Consider the following 21,253-nt stretch of genomic DNA (forward strand, 5'->3'; position numbering starts at 1 on the left):
CAAAGCACGTCGGTAGAACCAGTCTCGCGTAAGTGTATGCGTAATGTCGGTCCGGGCCGCTTCATCCAACAATACCGCTGAACCAAAGTATGACATGCTGGTAAGCAGTATGACTTACATCGCCCACAACTCACTTGTGTTCTACTCGTGCATAACATCAACGCATAAAACCTAGGCTCGGATGCCACTGTTGGGGAACGTAGTAATTTCAAAAAAAATTCCTACGCACACGCAAGATCATGGTGATGCATAGCAACGAGAGGGGAGAGTGTTGTCTACGTACCCTCGTAGACCGGAAGCGGAAGCGTTATAACAACGCGGTTGATGTAGCCGTACGTCTTCACAGCCCGACCGATCAAGCATCGAAACTATGGAACCTCCAAGTTCTAGCACACGTTCAGCTCAATGACGATCCCCGGACACCGATCCAGCAGAATGTCGGGGAAGAGTTTCGTCAGCACGACGGCGTGGTGACGATCTTGATGTTCTACCGTCGCAGGGCTTCGCCTAAGCACCGCTACAATATTATCGAGGATTATGGTGGAGGGGGGCACCGCACACGGCTAAGAGATCAATGATCAATTGTTGTGTCTATGGGGTGCCCCCTGCCCCCGTATATAAAGGAGCAAGGGAGGGAGGCGGCCGGCCTAGGAGGAGGGCGCGCCAAGGGGGAAGTCCTACTCCCACCGGGAGTAGGACTCCTCCTTCCCTTGTTGGAGTAGGAGAGAAGGAAAGAGGGGGAGAGGAACAAGGAAAAGGGGGCTGCACCCCTCGTCCAATTCGGACCAGAGGGGGGGCGCGCGCCTCCTTCCTTTTGGCCTCTCTCCTCTATTCCCGTATGGCCCAATAAGGCCCATATACTCCCCGGCGAATTCCCGTAACTCTCCGGTACTCCGAAAAATACCCGAATCACTCGGAACCTTTCCGATGTCCGAATATAGTCGTCCAATATATCGATTTTTACGTCTCGACCATTTAGAGACTCCTCGTCATGTCCCCGATCTCATCCGGGACTCCGAAATCCTTTGGTACATCAAAACTCATAAACTCATAATATAACTGTTATCGAAACCTTAAGCGTGCGGACCCTACGGGTTCGAGAACAATGTAGACATGACCGAGACACGTCTATGGTCAATAACCAATAGCGGAACCTGGATGCTCATATTGGCTCCAACATATTCTACGAAGATCTTTATCGGTCAAACCGCATAACAACATACATTGTTCCCTTTTCCATCGGTATGTTACTTGCCCGAGATTCGATCATCGGTATCTCAATACCTAGTTCAGTCTCGTTACCGGTAGGTCTCTTTACTCGTTCCGTAATACATCATCTCGCAACTAACTCATTAGTTGCAATGCTTACAAGGCTTTAGGTGATGTGCATTACCGAGAGGGCCCAGAGATACCTCTCCGACAATCGGAGTGACAAGTCCTAATCTCGAAATACGGCAACCCAACAAGTACCTTCGGAGACACCTGTAGAGCACCTTTATAATCACCCAGTTACGTTGTGACATTTGGTAGCACACAAAGTTTTCCTCTAGTAAACGGGAGTTGCATAAACTCATAGTCATAGGAACATGTATAAGTCATGAAGAAAGCAATAGCAACAAACTAAACGATCAAGTGCTATGCTAACGGAATGGGTCAAGTCAATCACATCATTCTCCTAATGATGTGGTCCCGTTAATCAAATGAAAACTCATGTCTATGGTTAGGAAACATAACCATCTTTAATCAACGAGCTAGTCAAGTAGAGGCATACTAGTGACACTTTGTTTGTCTATGTATTCACACATGTATTATGTTTCCGGTTAATACAATTCTAGCATGAATAATAAACATTTATCATGGTATAAGGAAATATATAATAACTTTATTATTGCCTCTAGGGCATATTTCCTTCACAAACGACATCCATCGGCCGTGGACTGTACGCGCAAAATAATGATTCCTCCACCTGACAGCTGGGACCCACCGGAAGGGCCTCTTTATTTCGCGAAAAAAACGTTCCCCCCGCTGACATGTCAGACCCACCAGCTATATCTTCGCACGCAAGGAAGTGCCTCCTTATTACGCACAAAAAATGAATACCCCCTGCTAGCTGGGACCCACCATAGTGGGAGGATGACTTGTGGGCCAACAAAGTTGACGGGGACGGAGGTCTTTGTCAACTTAGTCAATATGAATGATTCTAGCTCCAGTGACCGTACGATGTCCATCCAACGGCTGTAGTGCTTCTTCAACCTCTGGTCTTCTTGCTCCAGCCGCCCAAAGCAGCGCCGGCCATGCCGCATGCTCCTGCCTCCTGTGGCCGGCTGTGCTGCCGTGGAGGCCTCACCACCCCCTACTATTCCCACCGCTGGCCAGGCCCTGCGGAGACGGTAGCCTCACACAGCAGCCGAACCAGTGAACCCTCGTACTCCTCTCCGCGCGGGCTTCCACTGCCGCGTCTTCCCCGGCTCCGCGTTGTCCCCTTCCTAGGACTCGCCGTCGTCCACCGCCATGGTGCTCTCCGCGCGGCGTGGTCAACGTGGTCAAGGAACGATTTCCATCGGAAGAGTACTGTACGTGGAGAGGCTGACAGCTGGGTCCACAGCCATAGCCCGGTTTTTTTGTGATTTGCCAAGTAAGTCGCTTTGTCAGGCCTGTTGGGCTGCAAATCTTTCAAGACGAGGAGAGCTTTCATTCGGCTGGCCGAGAAAATGGCCCATCAGTAATGAGAAATGGGCTGTACATTTTTAAAACACATCAAACCGGCAATTAGTTTCAAATATCTTTTTTTTATTTCAAGATTTTAAATTACATTAATTTTTATGCGTGGAGAATTTGTTGGATTTTATATTGATTTACATTTATTTTTAAAATCAGTTTGAATGTGAGTCGAAATTTCGAGATTAAAAACAGTTCGGACCACACCGAAATATCCAAAATTTCGTATAATTTTTTAACCATGGCCACAATTTGGGCTGTAATGCTAACAAAAAGAATATGGGATCCAAAAAAAACCTTAAGAATTAGCAAATGGGCTGAAAATTATTAGAAATAATGGCAGATGGGTTGTATGCTGTTCTCCACATATTTGAGGCTTTCCTAAAAAAAGGTTGACACACAAGCAGTGACTGTTGGATGTCCATCCAACGGCCGTCGTGCTTCTTCAATCTCTGCTCTTCCTGCTCCAGCCGCTCAAACAAGCGCCGGCGGGACTGCCTGCTCCCTCCTCCCCGCGGCCGGCTGTGCTGCCGCGCATGCCTCACCGCCCCACCGTACTTCCATCGCTGGCCTAGCCATCCCTCTACTCACCCACACATGTTGTTGTTCTCCGGCGACGGCAGACGAACCAGTAAACCCTCGTACAGTCATACTCCCCTCCGCTTGGGAAACAACTGCCAAGTCTTCCCTGCCTCCGTGCTGTTCCCTTCCTAGGCCTCGCCGTCGTCCACCGCCCTGGTGCTCTCGGTGCGGCCTGGTCAACATGGTCAACGACCGACATGCATCTGAAGTGGACTGTACGTGGAGAGGCCGATAGCTGGGTCCAGGGCTGCACGCAAGGAAATGCCTCCTTATTACGCGCAAAATAATGATTCCTCCACCTGACATCAGGGACCCACCGAAAGGGCCTCTATATTTCGCGAAAAAAACGTTACCGCCGTTGACAGCTCGGACCCACCAGCTATATCTTCGCACGCAAGGAAGTGCCTCCTTATTACGCATAAAAAAAATGAATACTCCCCCTGTTAGCCGGGACCCAGTATAGTGGTGGGCTGACTTGTGGGCCTACTAAGTTGACGGGGAAGGAGGGCTTTGTCAATTTAGTCAATATGCACGATGCTAGCTCCAGTGACCGTACGATGTCCATCCAACGGCCGTAGTGCTTCTTCAACCTCTGGTCTTCTTGCTCCAGCCGCCCAAACCAGCGCTGGTCGTGCCTCGTGCTCCTGCCTCCCATGGCTGGCTGCCATGCAGCGGAGGCCTCACCGCACCCTACTACTCCCACCGCTGGCCAGACCATCCCTCTACTCACCCACACCCCCTGTTACTCTGCGGCGACGGCAGCCTCACACCGCAGCGAACCAGTGCCCTCGTACTCCTCTACGCGTGGCCATCCACTGCCGCGTCTTCCCCGGCTCCGCGTCGTCCCCTTCCTAGGCCTCGCCGTCGTCCACCGCCCTAGTGCTCTCGGCGCGGCGTGGTCAACATGGTCAAGGAACGGGTTCCATCAGACGTGGACTGTACGTGGAGAGGCTGATAGCTGGGTCCATGGTCGCAGCAAGGAAGTGCCTCCTTATTACGTGCAAAATAATTATTCCTCCACCTGACAGCGGGGACCCACCGGACGAGCCACCGTATTTCGCCCCCCTGACTGCTGGAACCCACCAGCTACATCTTCGCAGACAAGGAAGTGCCTGACAGTCGGGACCCACCTGGTTGAAGCGTACGTAGCGTTGTCATTCTGGTCGCGAATGTGTACGTACATACTGGTCGATGTAGAGGCGCGCACGTGTCGTAGTAGAGGCGCGCATGTAGCATGTACACGTACGTACAGCGGCCAGGGTGCAAGAAAGAAAATACGGCCACGTATGTGTACATACGGGCGGGGTCTCGAACGCCTGCTCGCGCATACGTATGGCCAGGGCTCATGTACATTGCTGGGTCGGAACGGAGAAACAGCGTCGTCGTCATGTTCATGGGGAGGCAACGGAATGCGTCGTGTTCATGGGGAGGCAACGGAATGCGTCGTGTTCATCGGGAGGGCTTGGACGGAACAGGCGATGGAAACGAGGCCTGGCGTACCGCAGAACGGAGGAAACGGCCTTGTGTTCGATCGGCCACGTTCGAAACGGGATCCTATTCATCGGGAGGGGTCTGGTGTACCACAAAACAGAGGAAACGGACCTCCTACGGTCGAAACGGGGGTCCTGTTGATCGGGAGGGGTGTGGCGTACCGCAAAGCGGACGAAACAGACTTGTGTTGGAGCGCTACGGTCGAAACGTGGGTCATGTTCATCGGGAGGGGTGTGGCGTACCGCAAAACGGGACTCCACGGGATACTGTTCATCTCCACCGTCGACCCCCTCCAACCTCCACGAGCTACTGTTCATCCACCGTCGACCTCCTCCAGCCTCCACCTGCGGCTGTTCATCCACGGGCTCCTGTTCATCCAGCCTCCACTGCGCGCTACTCCACCGGCTACTGTTCAACCAGCCCTCTCCACGGGCTCCTGTTCAACCACCCCTCCACGGGCTACTGTTCATCCTGCCCTCCACCATCTACTGTTCATCCTGCCCTCCACAGGGTGGTCCTGTTCATCCAGCCCTCCACGGGGTCCTGTTCATCTTGCCCCAACCGGCTCGATCGATCGGGGTCCTGTTCATCAAGAGGCAACACCACGGGGTCCTGTTCATGCACCCCCACCGGGAACTGTTCATCCAAACCCCCCCGCAACGCTCACTGTTCATCCAGAGGCAGCATCGATCGGCTTCAGTTAGCAGCAGTAGCGAAGGAATCGCTCGATCGGATTCAGTTAACAGCCATCGATCGATTGCTCGGGTTCAGTAACGCGTAGCCTGCAGTGCAATCGCTCGGGTTCAGTTAGAGCCCAACGCCTCGCTCGGGTTCAGTTAGAGCCAACGCCTCGCACACACGCGCGTACGTGTACGAGAGAAGCGTGTATCGCTCGGCCCCCGACCTCCCACCGTAACCGGGAACTCCCCGAAATTTTCCTCCCCCTCGCTTCTACCACGGTTTTTTCCGTCATGGATGGCCCAAAGAATGTCATGCAGCTGCGTCTCCGGCCTGCCCAAGATGAAAAGCCCATTTTCTGTCATGATTTTTGTCATAGAAGTAGGAGCCCACCACATCTATGATGATACCGCCCCTTTAATGTTAGTGAATGATAAGCCCGAAGCCCGGTAGCCCCCGAGCCTTAATGTGGGCACGGGTGGCCGAATTAAGGATCGATATCCAGAGTAAAATCACAAATTATGTGTAATTATTCTACGTATCCAAGTACTTTACATCATTAATGCTCGGATCCGCATTGTACAAAACTTTGTTGACCGACCATCGGCTTCAACCTCCTCGGCCAGAAGCCGGGGAGTGTTTGTCCTACTTTATAAAGCCGTTATAAGGGCAAAGATTTATGGAAAACAAGGCAATCCAGCCATACGGTTTTATAAACAAAGGTACGCAGAGAGATATGAAACATCTTCCAAAGAAAATAATCCCGCTATCGGTTCCTTTCTTTGGGTTGTCATGCTGATCATGATCATGAAACCTCACCTCCAATCAATGTGGGAGGAAAATATTGAGGATTTAGTTCGGGGAAAGTTCCCGAACTCTATGGTATTAATGAACCAATTTTTTTACTTCCGTCATTGCCGACCAATTATATCCTTTAAGATCGCTAGCTTTCGGCTTCACCCAGTCTGAGGTACTAACTCGGATAACCCAGTAGTAACAATCACAGAGGTGCTCCCTTTACCGCCTAGCCGAACAATCGGGAACGTAGGAGTAAGCATAGGAGCTAGGCAACCCAACTTGGCCAAAATCTTAAGTCAAATTGATGCATATTTATGGCTTTATAACGATGATTACGGAAGGTAGCCCTCATATATAAAATACGAACGCGGATGATATATTTATTTTGACTCCGTTGTGACCGTTTATCACTTGAAAGTGGCCCATCGTCGGCTTCTACCCTTTTGTAGATACTACGAAGGGTGTTTCCGCAATAACAAGACAACCCTTAGCTGACGTCTCGGTGCCCAAAGGCGGTTGTGTTAGCAGAAACGAGGCAATTAGATATGTGGGCTTTATAACTCTCACTTAGTCATAGGAGCTTTAAACTGGGGAAGCTAGCTATGAGCCCCCAGTTAGTGTTTGGTGACACCCAATGTCAAGCCGTAAACACTTCGGCTAATGTTATGAATGGCCCGTCATTTAACATAGTAATCGGATCGCTGACCAGTTTACGCTTATTATGACAGTCAGTTTTTGGCTTTCTCCACTGAGGTGCTTAACCATGCGAGCTGGAAGCACAATCGCAGTGGTTCTCCCTTTGCACACCTAGCCGAACAAAGTGGAACGTAGGAGGCAAGCACAAGAGCCGGGTAACCCAACTATTGACCAAAGACACAATTCAAAACCGATGCATATATAGAAATATCCGAGAATGTTTTTGCCGAATCTCTAAAGGTGTCCGGCATTGCACTGTGAGACTTATGCTGGAAACACACAATTGTTTAAAAGTGCCATAATCTTGAAAAAACAAAAAACTTCAGTAAAAACTTGACGTCTGAACTAGATCAAGTGTTCGGTGCCAATCCGAAAATTGGTCTTAGAAAAAAATTGTGCTTCTGTCGTGCTTTAACATGACACATCCGATCTCAAGACTTCAAGCGGGTCAGCCTACGGCTTCAAGGTCCTTATCCTGAAGGCGGAGTGCTTCTCCGAGGCCAGTTTAGCGAACTAAACTCAAGTGGCTTTAGAGAGAAGCTAGGCTATCCGGCTAATTACCATGCATTCGAGTCAAAAAAGGAACGGTAGAAAAAGACTTTGCAACGACCAAGAAGAAAACACATTTACTATAAAATGGCTCATATAAATTTTAAGAGCCCCCAGTAAACTTGGGTAAAAGAATTTTATGTATAATGATTGTATGTACCGAAGTACATATATCATATCTATGTTCACCCGAACTTTTAAACGCGTCTTAACCGACCATCGGCTTCTTCCTCTTCGGTCAAGGGCCGAAAAGTGTTATGTACTCCACTTGTCAATAATATCGATGGTGCTTCCGATAACCAGGCCATAAGGCTGTAACAGACAAAGTGAGCTCAAGGAACTTATGCTATATTACTGACGAAGTGTAAGAAGCATCTTTAAAGAAAATAGTACCCCCCCATCGATACCTTTCTTTGGTTGCTCATTGTTACTATGAGACTTGTGCAATAGATTTTTGTACTCATGTGTTCCATTGTGTGCCGACCATGATTGAAAACAATAAGAGCGCTAGCTTTCGGCTTCACCCAGTCTGAGGTCCGAGCTCGGATGACCCGATCGTGAAAATCGCAGAGGTGCTTCCTTTACTCCCTAGCCGAACAATCGAGAACGTAGGGGTAAACACAGGAGCAAGGCAACCCAGCTTGCGGAACACTTAAGTCAACATGGTTCATATTGTGGTGTAATACACAAACAAGGAACGAAGCCATACAAGTATAATCATATGCAAGAGGAAAGGCTTCGTAAAGGAAGCCCCCAAGTAAACGGGGTATTCGAATTTGTGTGTCACAAACAAAGTTTTGACAAGGAAGTTTTGCACAAACAACTTTTTGCCAAAAAGAATAATGCTTGGTCGAACCAAAAAAATTGAAAATTAAAATTTTTTGAGCATGAAAGCGACTTAGCTGGTTAATGTGCTCGGTATTGATGACGCGATCCGAGCTTACGGTAGGATGAGCTCCCAGCCCCCAAGCTGGTCCTGAGGTGGCAAAGCAAAGATCTCGACGCTCCGAAGTGGCGACATATCACAGCCGATGCAGGCCGGCGGTGTGACGCCGAAGTTCCGGGCGTGGGTTAATGAAGTGATGACGAAGCCCCCGGTCCAGCCGAGGTGACGTGGCATGTCGATACGCCGAGGTGACAGTGCTGCCCAATCCGGATCATTTGCCTATGCACAGAATATAGTGCAAGCCGGAGATAATAGTAATAATAATAATAATATTTTTTTAAAGGATGCATGATTAATAATTTATGCAAAGTGAGTAATAAAAGAAATATGGCATGTGTGCCGAACACTCGATGAGGTAGAGCTCCCTCAGTGATGCCGAAGTCCCGAGGCAACCAAACATGTCGGTATGGCAATTCGACCAACAAGGTGATCACGTGAGCCGATTTAGGCCGATTGGGACGACGACATCGGCTTGCCGAAGTGACCGTGCGACGCAGTCGAAGTCGATTACCTACACATGTAAAATAGTGTAGTCCAACAATAATAATATAAATATATAAAAATCCTCGCGTAATTAATTTATGCAAAATAATTTATTTTAAAGATATGTGGCTTGGCGCCGAAGTCAATGTCGATGCAGGGCGTCGGCGTGATGCGGTAAAGGCGTGGCAAAGCCGAACCACCACGCGACCGTCGTTAATGCGGCCACCATTTGATAGACCTGTGTACAGATGATGGAACAAATCAGAGTAATAATTCCTCGGGAAAAATAAACCCAAACAAGAAAAATCACTAGGATTAATAGCACCTGGCTTATTTGTTGTAGCAATCCAAATAAAGGTGACTCCCAAAATTGGGACTCGATCCGCACACCCATTGCTTGATGAGCGATAAAGCGGCGACATGGCGATGCTGGCAAAGGTTGGCTCGCTGAGGCAAAGCCCCCGGTCCAACTAACGTGATGAAGCTGGTCGGCTGGTGACGCCGAAGTCACCGGAGTATGTTGATTAAGAAATAGCAAAGTCCCTGATCCAGCCGAGGTGTCGAAGCCTCCATGTCAGCCGATGAGTCGAAGCAGGTCGGCTGCTGATGCCGAAGCCACCGGAGTAGGTTTGATGAAGATATGGTGAAGCCCTAGTCCAGCCGAGGTGACGGAGCAGGTCGGTAAGGAGACATTGCAGCTGCCGTGTCAGCCGAGGTGTTGAAGTAGCTCGGCATGATGGACATCGGCTTGAAAAAGTAACAGTGCGGCCATGCCGACGCAGGTCGTAATTTGTGACGCGGCCAATGTCGACTTGATGAAGTGACCATGCGGCGATGCCGGTGTGCCCGCTCAGTCTGATCCCTGGGGTGGCGATGTTGGTGATGATTTATCCTTTGCGATTCCGAACTCTTGTTCAGCTCGCCGAGATGATGATCCAAAGAAGTTGAGCTCGGCTCAACAAAGCAACAACGTGTCTAGTGTAGGTCGGCAGCCGTGAAGCGATATTGCCCGACTGGTTTGACACCAGCATGACGGTGAAGATTACCTCCGAAAAGGAGCAAAATTTGTGAGCATGTGTTCCGAAACAAAACACAATACCCTAGAAAGAGATTCTTCCAAAAAGGTTGTCCAATATCTCGTTCATGAAGAGAGATGAACTCAGGTTGGATTCGTATTCACGCAGAAAACAGATCCGAAAAGTGATGCACTGATCAGAGGGTTTCCGGAGTTTGAACGGTTGGATCAAGCTGAAATTTTGAAAGGTGGTAGAAATGGAAATTCCACAGCAAATGAACGGTTGGATCTTCCAAATAACCTCCGAGTTGGGTTCTAGAGACCACGCCCTAAACTCTTCCTCATTCTCGTCCAGACTCGACAGGGCTCCCGTATATCAAAGATCGATGGAGATTGCTTCATCGAAATGCGACGAAATTTTACATGGTTGTTATAGACTCAATTCCACACAATTCCATCGAAGGAATCATCAAAACGATGCTCGAGGAGGTGGTGGCAGCGGATACAAGTTTGCTGTCCGGAAGAACAGCACGGTCGCCCGAGGGCAATGTTGACGTTGAGCCCCCGAGCTCCAAGGATGATTCCTCCATGATCATGATAGAGATCGGAGTTGATGTTTTATGAAGTCCCTCGTCCAAACCTGATGATTGGAGGCAGGGCATAGTCCTTGGTCAAGCCAATGTGACCAGTCGAGCCGGCGACGAAGACGCCGACGTCGCAGTTGATCTACAGGCGAGCCATTGATCCTTTGTCGATCTCACAGCGGAACTCTCAATGAAAGCACCATTGTCAGTGTCAAAACTAGCAGATCTTGGGGTAGGGGTCCCGAGCTGTGGATTTAGGATCGATGGTAATAGGGATGATGAACACAGTGTTTTACCCAGGTTCGGGCCCTCTTGATGGAGGCAAAACCCTACGTCCTGCTCTTGTTTATATTGATGGAGTATCAAGTACAAAGTTGATCTACCTCGAGATCATATGTTGTGGTCTAAAACCTGAGGGTGTGATGAATAATGTCATAATGATCTATCGACTAGCCTGGCCTCGGCTTATATAACATACCAGAGGCCTAGGATAACAAGAGTCCTAGTCGAATACATCGGTGGAGAGGAGTCCTTGTCTTGATCACCAAGTCTTGTGGAATCTTCCTTGTATATGTCATCGGCTATCCGAACCGGCCCATTAGTGAACCACCGTGGGGGTCCTCGGCCTGACCCACTGGTCGGGAGACGACGTGGTGAGTACCCCCTAGTCTAGGACACCGTTAGGAGGAAATCCAGCATAGGATTTTCATTGGATGGAGATGTATCTTGGCAGTAGAACCAAGTCTGGTTCCGGTCCTTCGGGTGATTGGGTAGTGCAGTTGCAGGGAAAATGGCATCTCCCCGCCTCTGGATAGAAATACCGCTGAGTTCAAGGCTAGGCCCATCTGTCATCTTGGTCTGGCTGTTCAAATAATAGTACTCTCTGAATAAGTCGACGTTGGGCTCCTCTTGAAGGTACACCTCACATAAGACTTGAAAGTTTCATATATTGGAAACGGAGTTGGGGCAAATATCTTGGGGGTGTAGCTTGTAGAAGTTCAGAACATCCTGAAAGAATTTCGACCCGGGTGGTGACAAACCATAGAGGAGGTGATCTGAAAAGACTATAACTTCTCCCTCTTTAGGTTGAGGCTTAGTTTCAGCCCCTGGGACTCGCCAGTGGATGACATTTTTTGCTGGCAAAACGCCCATCTCAACATACTCATTGAGAGATTGTTCGGTGACAGTAGAAACAAGCCAATCGCAAGAGGTGGTGGTCTTAGTCATTTTTGGTAGTGGATGCCTGAGAATAAAGAATTGGTGGGTTAATATTATGACGTTAAGCCTCCCAATGATTAATGACTAGTTATAAGGAGCAAAATCCATCACAATGATGAGTAAAAATAAACCGCCCAAATAAGCTAGCTATATACTAGCGGGCCATGGAAAAGGTTATAAACCACATGGATAAGCCGGAAAGATGTCGGCGGGTTACCAATTCATGATTAAAATCAGATAAGTATTAGCAGAGTGCAAAGTTGTTGTTGTAAGTCGCCTAGGCAAGGGACGGCAAATCATTGTCTAAAGGTTGCAAGGCTATTGAAATTTTCGCTAACTGTGGATAAAACAAATTTCACAAATTGCGGCTACGATTGCAGATCTACCGCCATTCAGAAAATAGAAAAAATTTAAACCTAAACGTATGGCCGCGGAAGAACTGAGGAACTATATGTTGATTGTGAAAGAAAAGGGATCTACCTGAGAATGAAATAACAACTAAGGCGAATATCGTTTCTATTTCCCCTGGTGTACGGATTGAACTATGTTTTCTAAGTAACATTGGATGAACTTGGAGGAGCTTGACGGAACGACGATGAACTCGATGAACTAGGTCATTATAATGTGGATCTGAGAAGAAGATAGGATAATACCTGATGGAGTTGATGAAGAGCGGGACTACGCCGCAGTTTTCTGGTGCGCTTAGGTTGATGCAGCGGCCGTTGTTGGAGTCGCCGGTGAAGGTCAGCCGTCCTGGCAGAGCTCTGGCGGTAGATGTCGCGAGGAGGAAGAAGTAGTGGAAGTGAAAGGGGGTAAAAATGAAAAAGAAACCCCCTCGGTCCTATTTATAAGGAAAAAGGTGAAACAGTCAAATGGCAGGTGCGGTAATCAAGGAGATGTCATGATTATATAAACACTGCATGCGCCTCAATTCTCGGACAACCAATTAATACAAAAAGATCCATTGTGATGTCATGGGTTTTCTCTATATTTACTTTGCATGACGTCATGGCGGGTTATACGATTTGTTCACTATTAAACTTTGGAAGGAAGAATCGCCAACTTGGACCAGTGAAGATTGACATGAACAAGTTCAAATCAATCTAGGGCCTAATGTTGGGGATATAACCCCGAGGTATGACCCGCCCAGGTGGGGCCGAGTCACATCGTTGGAGACTCAATATGAAGAAGGCCTAGGTAGAATTGAGATGCGACGTGAAGATTGGTGGCGGCTTACAAGGTGGGCTTATTGAAGGCCCAAGACCTGGAAGGTGTGAGCCGCCACGATGGTCACGTTGTGTGATCTGACTTGGATTCTTGTAAGCCTCAGGGTCTCAACCTATGTATATAAAGGTGAGACCCTGCGGCGGGTTAGGAGGAAGAGACAACTAATCGATATCTAGGTCAAGCGTGATCGCTCCCTTGTAATCAAAACTCAAGCAATACAACTAGAAGCAGGGCATAGGCTTTTACCTCGTTGTGAGGGACCGAACCTGGGTAAACCTTGTGTACTTTGTCCCGTTCAACCACTTCGAGCTAACCTACGTTGCAATGGTTCCTTACCCAAGTCCTTTCACAAGGGCATCTGTCGTGTTAAGTCTGAGACACTTGGGGATGCTAGTTTTGCTATGTCCACTACTTATTGCAATGATCATGAATGGGGTGATAATGCTTCTTATGATCTTGAAAATTTATTTTTAAGTCTTATGATGAATATGTTTGCGATAATATTGAAAGTGGGTTTGGAGGAGTGTCACCTCTAGGTAAAAATAATCCCACTATTTTGGAAGAGTGTCAACTTTGCATGCATGTGGATCATGTAGAGAATATGCTATGTGATATATATATTGTTGAATTTGAGTATGATCCCACATGTAATTATTATGAGAGAGGAAAATATGGTTGTAGAAATTTACATGTTACTAAATTACCTCTCGTTATGTTGAGATTGCTATTGTTTCTTCCTTCTTCCTTGCATATGCTAGTTTTTGCTTGTCTTGATAATTTATTTGCTTATAAAATGCCTATGCATAGGAAGTACGTTAGAATTAAACTTGCTTTTCACATGCTACATGATGATCTCTTCGTGTTTCAATTGCTATCTTTCATGTGAGCATCATTAAAATTATCAATGCCTAGCTAGGGGCGTTAAACAATAGCGCTTGTTGGGAGGCAACCCAATTTTATTTTTATGTTTTATGTTTTTGTTTCTATTCTTGAATAGTTACACATTATTACCTCTATAGTAATTGTGTTTTGGTGTTTTTAATTAGTGTATGTTTTGGTGTTTTTAATTAGTGTGTGAGCCAAGTAAAGCCTTTGGGATGCTTTGGTATATTGTTGATTTGATCTTGTTGAAAAACAGAAACTTTTGCGCCCAGTAACAGAATTGTTTAAAGTCACAGAAACGCGATAAAATCCTGAATATTTTACAAAAGATTGATATATTAATTGCCTCTCTTTTCCTAATTTTTCAGAATTTTTTGAGTTACAGAATTATACGAAGTTTACAGATTACTACGGACTGTTCTGTTTTTGACAGATTATGTTTTCTATGTGTTGTTTGCTTATTTTGATGAATCTATGGGTAGTATCGGGGGGTATGAACCATAGAGAAGTTGGAATATAGTAGGTATTACACCAATATAAATAAAGAATGAGTTCATAACAGTACCAAAAAGTGGTGATTTATTTTTTTATACTAACAGATCTCTTGAGTTTTCTGTTGAGTTTTGTGTTGTGAAGTTTTCAAGCTTTGGGTAAAGATTTGATGGACTATGGAATAAGGAGTGGAAAGAGACTAAGCTTGGTGATTCCCAAGTCACCCCAAGGTAATATTCAAGGACAACTAAGCATCTAAGCTTGAGTATGCCCCGGATGGCATCCCCTCTTTCGTCTTCAATCCAAGGATGGTGGCGGGTCGTCCCGCCACCGCGCGGTGGTGAAGCGCGAGAGGGACTCGGATTGAGCTAAGTCCGGGAGGCCCTCAAAGCCGTGCCTCGTCAGCTACCGCGGTCATGCTGGCCGCTTTTGTTTGACCTTTCCTTTCTTCCTGCATTTTGAAAAAGGTAGATGGCCCTGCTAGGGCGTGTAATGAACTTCGATCTCTATGCTGCTATGTTATGATTATTGCTCCGATGTTGTTTGTGTTCCACGTAGATGCAAAAAGAAGGGGGTGACTTAGCTTGATATGCTCGGGGTAGTTTCCTGTCTCGGGGGGCACGCCTCCTGGCATCTAGTGAGGTCTCCTTGTTGCTAACTAGGGAGCCGCTGAGCTCGGGAGGCGTCACAAAGCTGCACAGTTTGTTATGTCATCTGTCGGGTGCCTTACTCCTCCTTACGCGAGCCCTCAGGCATGGGCTAACCATGGCTTAGCGCACCGCGTCGCGGTACCCGTGTGGCACGGACTTAGGAGGGTGCGCCAATCACGAGCTCAATCGAGGGAGCCTCACGTAGATCAAGGGAGCCGAAGCTCTGAGGCGACAGGGCTTTGGCGAGGTGTGTCCATGGTTTAGGCTAGCCCAGCGAACGCACACACCTGGCCAGCCCCCGCGCGAGGCGCACGAGGGAGAACGTCGGGCAACTACCGTCCTCCCTGACACAAAACAAAGAAGCGAGCGAAGAAATAGAGGGAAAGGGGGATCAACCAAGAAATCGGGAAACGCCAAAACTCCAAATTTCACAAAAAGGCTGCAACAAGCTACAGAAAGCAAATGAACAGCCGCGTACGACACCTAGTCTAGTATTTTCACTAGCGCGGAGCTAAGTGCTGCCACTAGGACGTGGGAGGGAGCCCCCAAGGCCCGAGGGCGGCACTCAGGAGACTCCAGGGCGTGTACAGCCCCACTCATTATTACATGAGAGTGTCACGAGCGGAGGCCTTCATAGGCACTGGGCCTTGCTTCATGGGTAGAACTTCCGAAGGTGCTGGATGTTCTAGGCGTTCTGGATGGGGATCCCGTCTTGCGTCTCCATGCGCACAACGCCAGGCCTGGAGACACGGGAAATCCTAAACGGGCCCTCCCACATGGGTGAGAGCTTATGTAGCCCTTCCCTAAAGAGCACCCGCCTCAGGACGAGATCGCCCACCTCTAGCGTCCTGGAGCGGACGTTGCGGTAGTGGTACCGTCACAGCGCCTGCTGGTACCTTGCCGCTCGAAGTGAGGCTTGGCGGCGGCGTTCCTCCCCCACCACGAGGTCCATCCCTCGCATGGCGTCCTGACGTGCCTCGTCAAACGCCAAGACCCGCGCGGAGAGATGCTTGACCTCGTGAGGGAGAACCGCTTCGGCTCCGTAAACAAGGAAGAATGGGGTCTTGCCTGTTGGCTTGGTGGAGGTGGTGCAGATGGACCATAGCACAAACTGCAGCTCGTCGTGCCAGCCCCTGCCACAGGCCTTGAGCTTCTTTTTGAAGGTCCTTGTCTTGAGGCCTCTCAGGACCTCCACGTTGGCGCGCTCAGCTTGGCCGTTCTCCTGGGGTGTGCCACTGAGGCGTAGCATATCTATGTTCCATGAATAGCACAATATGTTTTGAAGAGATTGCTAGTGAACTGCAAGCCATTGTCGGTGATGATGCGATTAGGGACTCTGAACCGGCTCACGAGGCCCTTGATGAACTTAACTGCGGAGCCGACTGGGATGGTGTAGACGGCTTCCACCTCCGCCCACTTGGTGAACTTGTCAACGACGACGTAGAGGTAGCGGTAGCACCGGGTGCTAGAGGGAATGGACCCAGGATATCCAGCCCCCAGACCGCAAATGGCTATGACAGCGGGATGTTCTGGAAGCCATGAGAAGGATGGTGGATTTGTTTGGCATGGAACTGGCAGGCCTCGCAGGATTTCACTTGCTCGGCTGCGTCGTTGAGTGTCGTGGGCCAATAGAATCCGTTGCAGAACGCCTTGCCCACCAAGGTGCATGACGACGAGTGATGTCTGCAGTCTCCATCGTTTATGTCAGCTAACAGCTCACGCCCCTGTGTCAGATTACGGGTTCTGGCAAACCCTTGAGGTTCGAACATTGGGGTGTGCATGAAGATCTCTTTCCCCCTAGCTCTCTCTCTCACCACAATCTCAAAGCCTAGCTCGCCGAACCCGAGGAACAAGGGACACAAGAGTTTATACTGGTTCGGGCCAGCATTGCGGTGTAATACCCTACTCCAGTGTGGTGTGGTGGACTACCTTGTAGGCTGAGGATGAACAAGTAAAAGGGGCTGAACAACCTCCTGAGGAGAGGTGTTCTGGAGCTCGGTGAGCTTGTATGGTGGCCTTGGTAGCATGGATCCAGTCCAATATTTGATGAGATCCAATCCCCTCCTATGGTGGTGGCTAGTCCTATTTATATAGGCCCGGGTTCTCCTCCCAAATATTAGGCGGGAAGGGATCCCACAACAGCTAGTTTGAAGGGGGACAAGTAGTACAAGTTATCTTGACAAAATGTGGTCTTCGCCTGCCAAAGGCTCTGGTGGTGGTGACGTCGTCGTGGGCTCCGTGGTGACCTCTGTCCTGCTGGTCTTGGTCTCGTTGCACCAATATGGACACCGTTGCCTGACGCCTCGGGACTACTCGTCCGTGCCTGCCCCTTTAGCACCAAAGAGGCAACCGGTACTCTGCGCGCACTGGCGCCCGCCTGGCCTTGGTTGTCATGGCTCACCTCAGGCGAACCTCGCGAGGTGCCCTCGCCTTGATTTCTCCACTCCTCGCGAGGCAGCCTAGTGAGGCTGCCCCTGAGGAGGTCTTGTGCCGTTCTCCTTGCGAGGGTCTTGAGTGTTTGCTGATGAAGATGGGTCATACCAGGCCGCTGGAGGAGCCACGCCCCGGGCCGCAGGCAGGCAAGTCTGGGTACCCCCGTTCCCAGGACACTGACAGTAGCCCCCAGGCCCAAGGCGCGCTCGTACTTGGCTTCGCGGCGAAGCCAAGGGTCAAGTGCAGAGCGCCGCGGGCCCCAATAGCATGCGGCCTTGCTTGACGTGTGGCGATTAACCGGTCGTGGGCGTCTCCGCTTCTCCATGCTGCCTCGGCAACTGCCCGTCTCAATGAGTCCCTGTTCCATGCAAAAAAGGTCATCATTACCTTAGATCATGGAGGCCAGTGGTTGGCCTCCCCTTGGCTATAAATGAGGGGAGGAGCAAGGCCCCCATTGCTCATCTCTTCCTCCATTCGCCTGCTTCATCTTCTTCCTCCTTGGTCCGCTGCCTTGCAGCAGCACCCATGGCGTCGATTCGGAGGTTCTCCGCTGCTGAAAAGGGGAAAGCCCCCGCGAAGTGCTAGGGCCACCCCACTGAAGAAGAGGCTACCTCGCTCGCGTGATGTTGTTGTGAGGCTGGAGGTGACAAGGCCTTGGCACGAACGGCCTCCCCCAGGCTATCCGCTGCCTTTGTACGCCTAGGCAAAGGGCTCTGAAGGAGGAGGCAGGGACCGACGCCCCTCGTGCCACGGCCGCAGTGGTTGTGTAGTGGTGGCGCGCACTACCGCCCCACGAACCCACGCCGAGGGCTCCTCGGGTGAACTCATGGTGTGGGTGGCGATGCCACCGCGCACGTAGATCCAGTTCCCGTCGTTCTTCATCGAAGAGATGCCGCCGAGGGGGCCACTAGAGTTGTGGCTGCAGCACGCTGGGTGCGACACCCCGGCGACAGGGGCGGAGGTTGAGGTAGTCTCCCCAGTCAAGGTCTTCATGACCCGTGGATGGGGTGAGGTCTCTCGCGTCTGCCGCGCGGAGGGGGCGCTCACCATCCATTTCAAGTATGATGGCGCCTCCATGCTGTTCTTCAAGGTCTTCGACGAGGAGGGCAATCGCCTGGAATGCTGCCCTAGATGGGGCCATCAAGATGGTGCGGCGGCAGGCGCTCAGCCCGCCCTTGGACCTACCGACAGCTCCTCCAGCTGCAGCGGCGGCTCCTGGGGATCCAGCGACTCTCCCGATCCTGACGGGACTCCGGAGAGGAGCGACGACAGTTACGTGCCCCCGAGCTCTCGCCGTGCCCGGAGCTCAGCCGCGGTGTCCGCCCATCGCCGCTGTTGATCTGGATGGGGTTGGCGTCGGCCTCCCGTGGCCCACTGTTGATGATGGCGTTGGCAGTGATGCCTGTAGATAAGGCTCCGAGAAACCTTCTTCTTTTGTTCCCTGCGAGGAGTCGAGATGAACCCCATGGGGGCGTGTAAAGGATCTGTAGTGTCTTTTGTTAATATTTTCCTTATTGCAAAGATCTATGACTGCGTGTCTTGCTTCGGCTCAGTCCCCCCTTTCCAACCTCGCGGTAGCTTGGTGCTCTACGCCAACAAGTCCCGGTCCCCAGGCAGGCTGCAGCCGTCACTGGTATGCCAGGTCGCGATGCCGTGGTCAATGCCAGGAGGAGAGCGGCCCGAGGTCCAGTAAGAGCTCCTGAGGCGCGATGCTCAAGAGGTCCCCTTTAGCGTGCAAGCAACTAGCTGAAGGTAGGAAAGGAAGGCGGCGTTGCCGTAGCAAGGCTATATGAGATGGGAATCATGTGTCGCAGCGCTTGACTGATCCGAGTGCGGGACTTATCATAGCGGTCCAAAGTTGATTCCTTGTGCCGCGCCAGCTTTGTGTGTCAAGTGGGTCAGGCTCGCGCAAGCTTCCCCCTCCTTTCACGTCCTTCTATGTGCTCTGCGTCCTCGGGTCCCAGCCCTCGAGCGAGCTCAGCCGCCGCTGGTATGCCAGGTCGCGATGCCATGGTCAAGGCCAAGGGGTGAGGGATCGAGAGCCAGTAAGAGTTCCTGAGTCGCGATGCTTAGGAACCCCCCCCCTTTAACATGCAAACGAATTGTGTGAAAAAAGAAGGAGCCCGCGGTGCCGCCCGCCATCAGCCTCCGGAGATTCCTGCAGGTTAGCACGAGGGAGGAATACAGGTTGCAACCGCGCTTGGCGGTCTACCACTGGTCGTTCCAAAAAAGATGAAGGAACTGAGGGCCTGGTGAGGTGACGTGCGTGGGGCGTGCCGCGAGCCAGAGCTCGGCCGCTCAGGTATGTCAGCATTGCAGGGACGGACCCGAGAACAAGCGTCGTGCCAGCATGAGTAGCCCCATTGTGGGATGAGCAGGGGCGATGGGCAGCACGGGTGGCCGTGATGGATAATAGGCAAGCATGTGATAATCATGAAATGACTCAAGCAGAGAGGCAGGTTAGTTTAGATAGATGCAAGAATGATACATGCCACTGGGACGTACCCCGAGCGGCCTGGGGATGATGCAGCCCGAGGGGCGCCCCCATCAAAGTAAGCTAGAGATGCAAAAGGATACATGTCGCAGGGACAAGCCCGTGCGACTTGGGGATGATGCTGCCTGAGGGGCGCCCCCAATTGAATGAGCTGGAAAGAGTCACATGTTACCGTAGCTAGAGCGGTGTTGGAGTAGCTGAAGATGCACGCCGAAGGGTTGCTCCTCATGAGCCGCCAGGGTCCTAAGCCTCGGGAGGCTCCGCAGGCCCAGGTGGCTCCTGAAGAACCGTCACGACCTCTTCATGATGCCCGGCCTCCTGAGCCGCCAGGATGCTCCGTAGATGGCGCTGGTAGGTGACAGTCACGTTCGGCAAACCAAATGGTATGCGAACATAACTGTGAGGTGGACCCTCGCACCAACCAACGCGCGAAGGCTAGAAGCAATCCTGAGATGCATCCCTATTGAGCCCTAGAATGTCGACGCAGACACGCAGCCTGCCGTCCTCGCCGGGATGGGGAGCTACGCCAGGTGGTGGGCGGCGGTTTCCACGTATGGCCCTTGCCTCTTGAAGCTCCTGGGTCGCCTTGACAATGAACTCCTGAGCACCGGGCGCTCCTCGCCCAGTGCCCTCCTGAGGGAAATGTGCGGCGAAGCACGCCTCCACATGGTGCCCGAGCGCCTCCCTCATGATGTTGGCTAGGTCTGAGGCCCTCCAGAAGAGAGCCCTCGAGCCTTGCCCGAGGAGGGCACCGGGTGTGCCTTCCTATGCGAGGGAGGGAGGCGCCCCAACTGCAGGTGTGGATCCTGAGGTGGTGCCGCTGGAGACGCCGCTCTCTTGAGGCCCTGGGTGGAGTAACTGCTTCTTTTTCTTGGGGATAGCCTCAGGAGAGTACGTGGTGCCTTCGTTGTCGGGGTCTTCGATCGCAGTGGCTTGGAAGGCGCGCTCAAGGGAGCACACCGCATCTCTTTCTTCGCAGGGGACTGTGATGACTCCGCCACTCCCTGGCATCTTGAGGATGTTGTAACCGTGGTGGGTCACTGCCATAAACTTGGCCAATGCTGGGTACCCAAGGATGGCGTTGTACGATAGACAGATGTGGGCGATGTCGAAGTCAATGAGCTTGGTGCGGTAGTTGTTACGCTGGCCGAAGGTGACAGGGAGGCGGACCTGCCCTATCGGGGTGGTGGAGCCGTCGACCACTCCTGAGAAAGGCTTCGTAGGCTGTAGCTAATCGTATAGCACTTGGAGGCTACCGAACGTCTCGACGGACAGGACATTGAGCCATGTGCTACCGTTTATGAGGGTCTTGGTGAC

This window comes from Triticum urartu, chromosome 3 (assembly GCF_003073215.2).
Source record: "Triticum urartu cultivar G1812 chromosome 3, Tu2.1, whole genome shotgun sequence".
Lineage (NCBI taxonomy): Eukaryota > Viridiplantae > Streptophyta > Magnoliopsida > Poales > Poaceae > Triticum > Triticum urartu.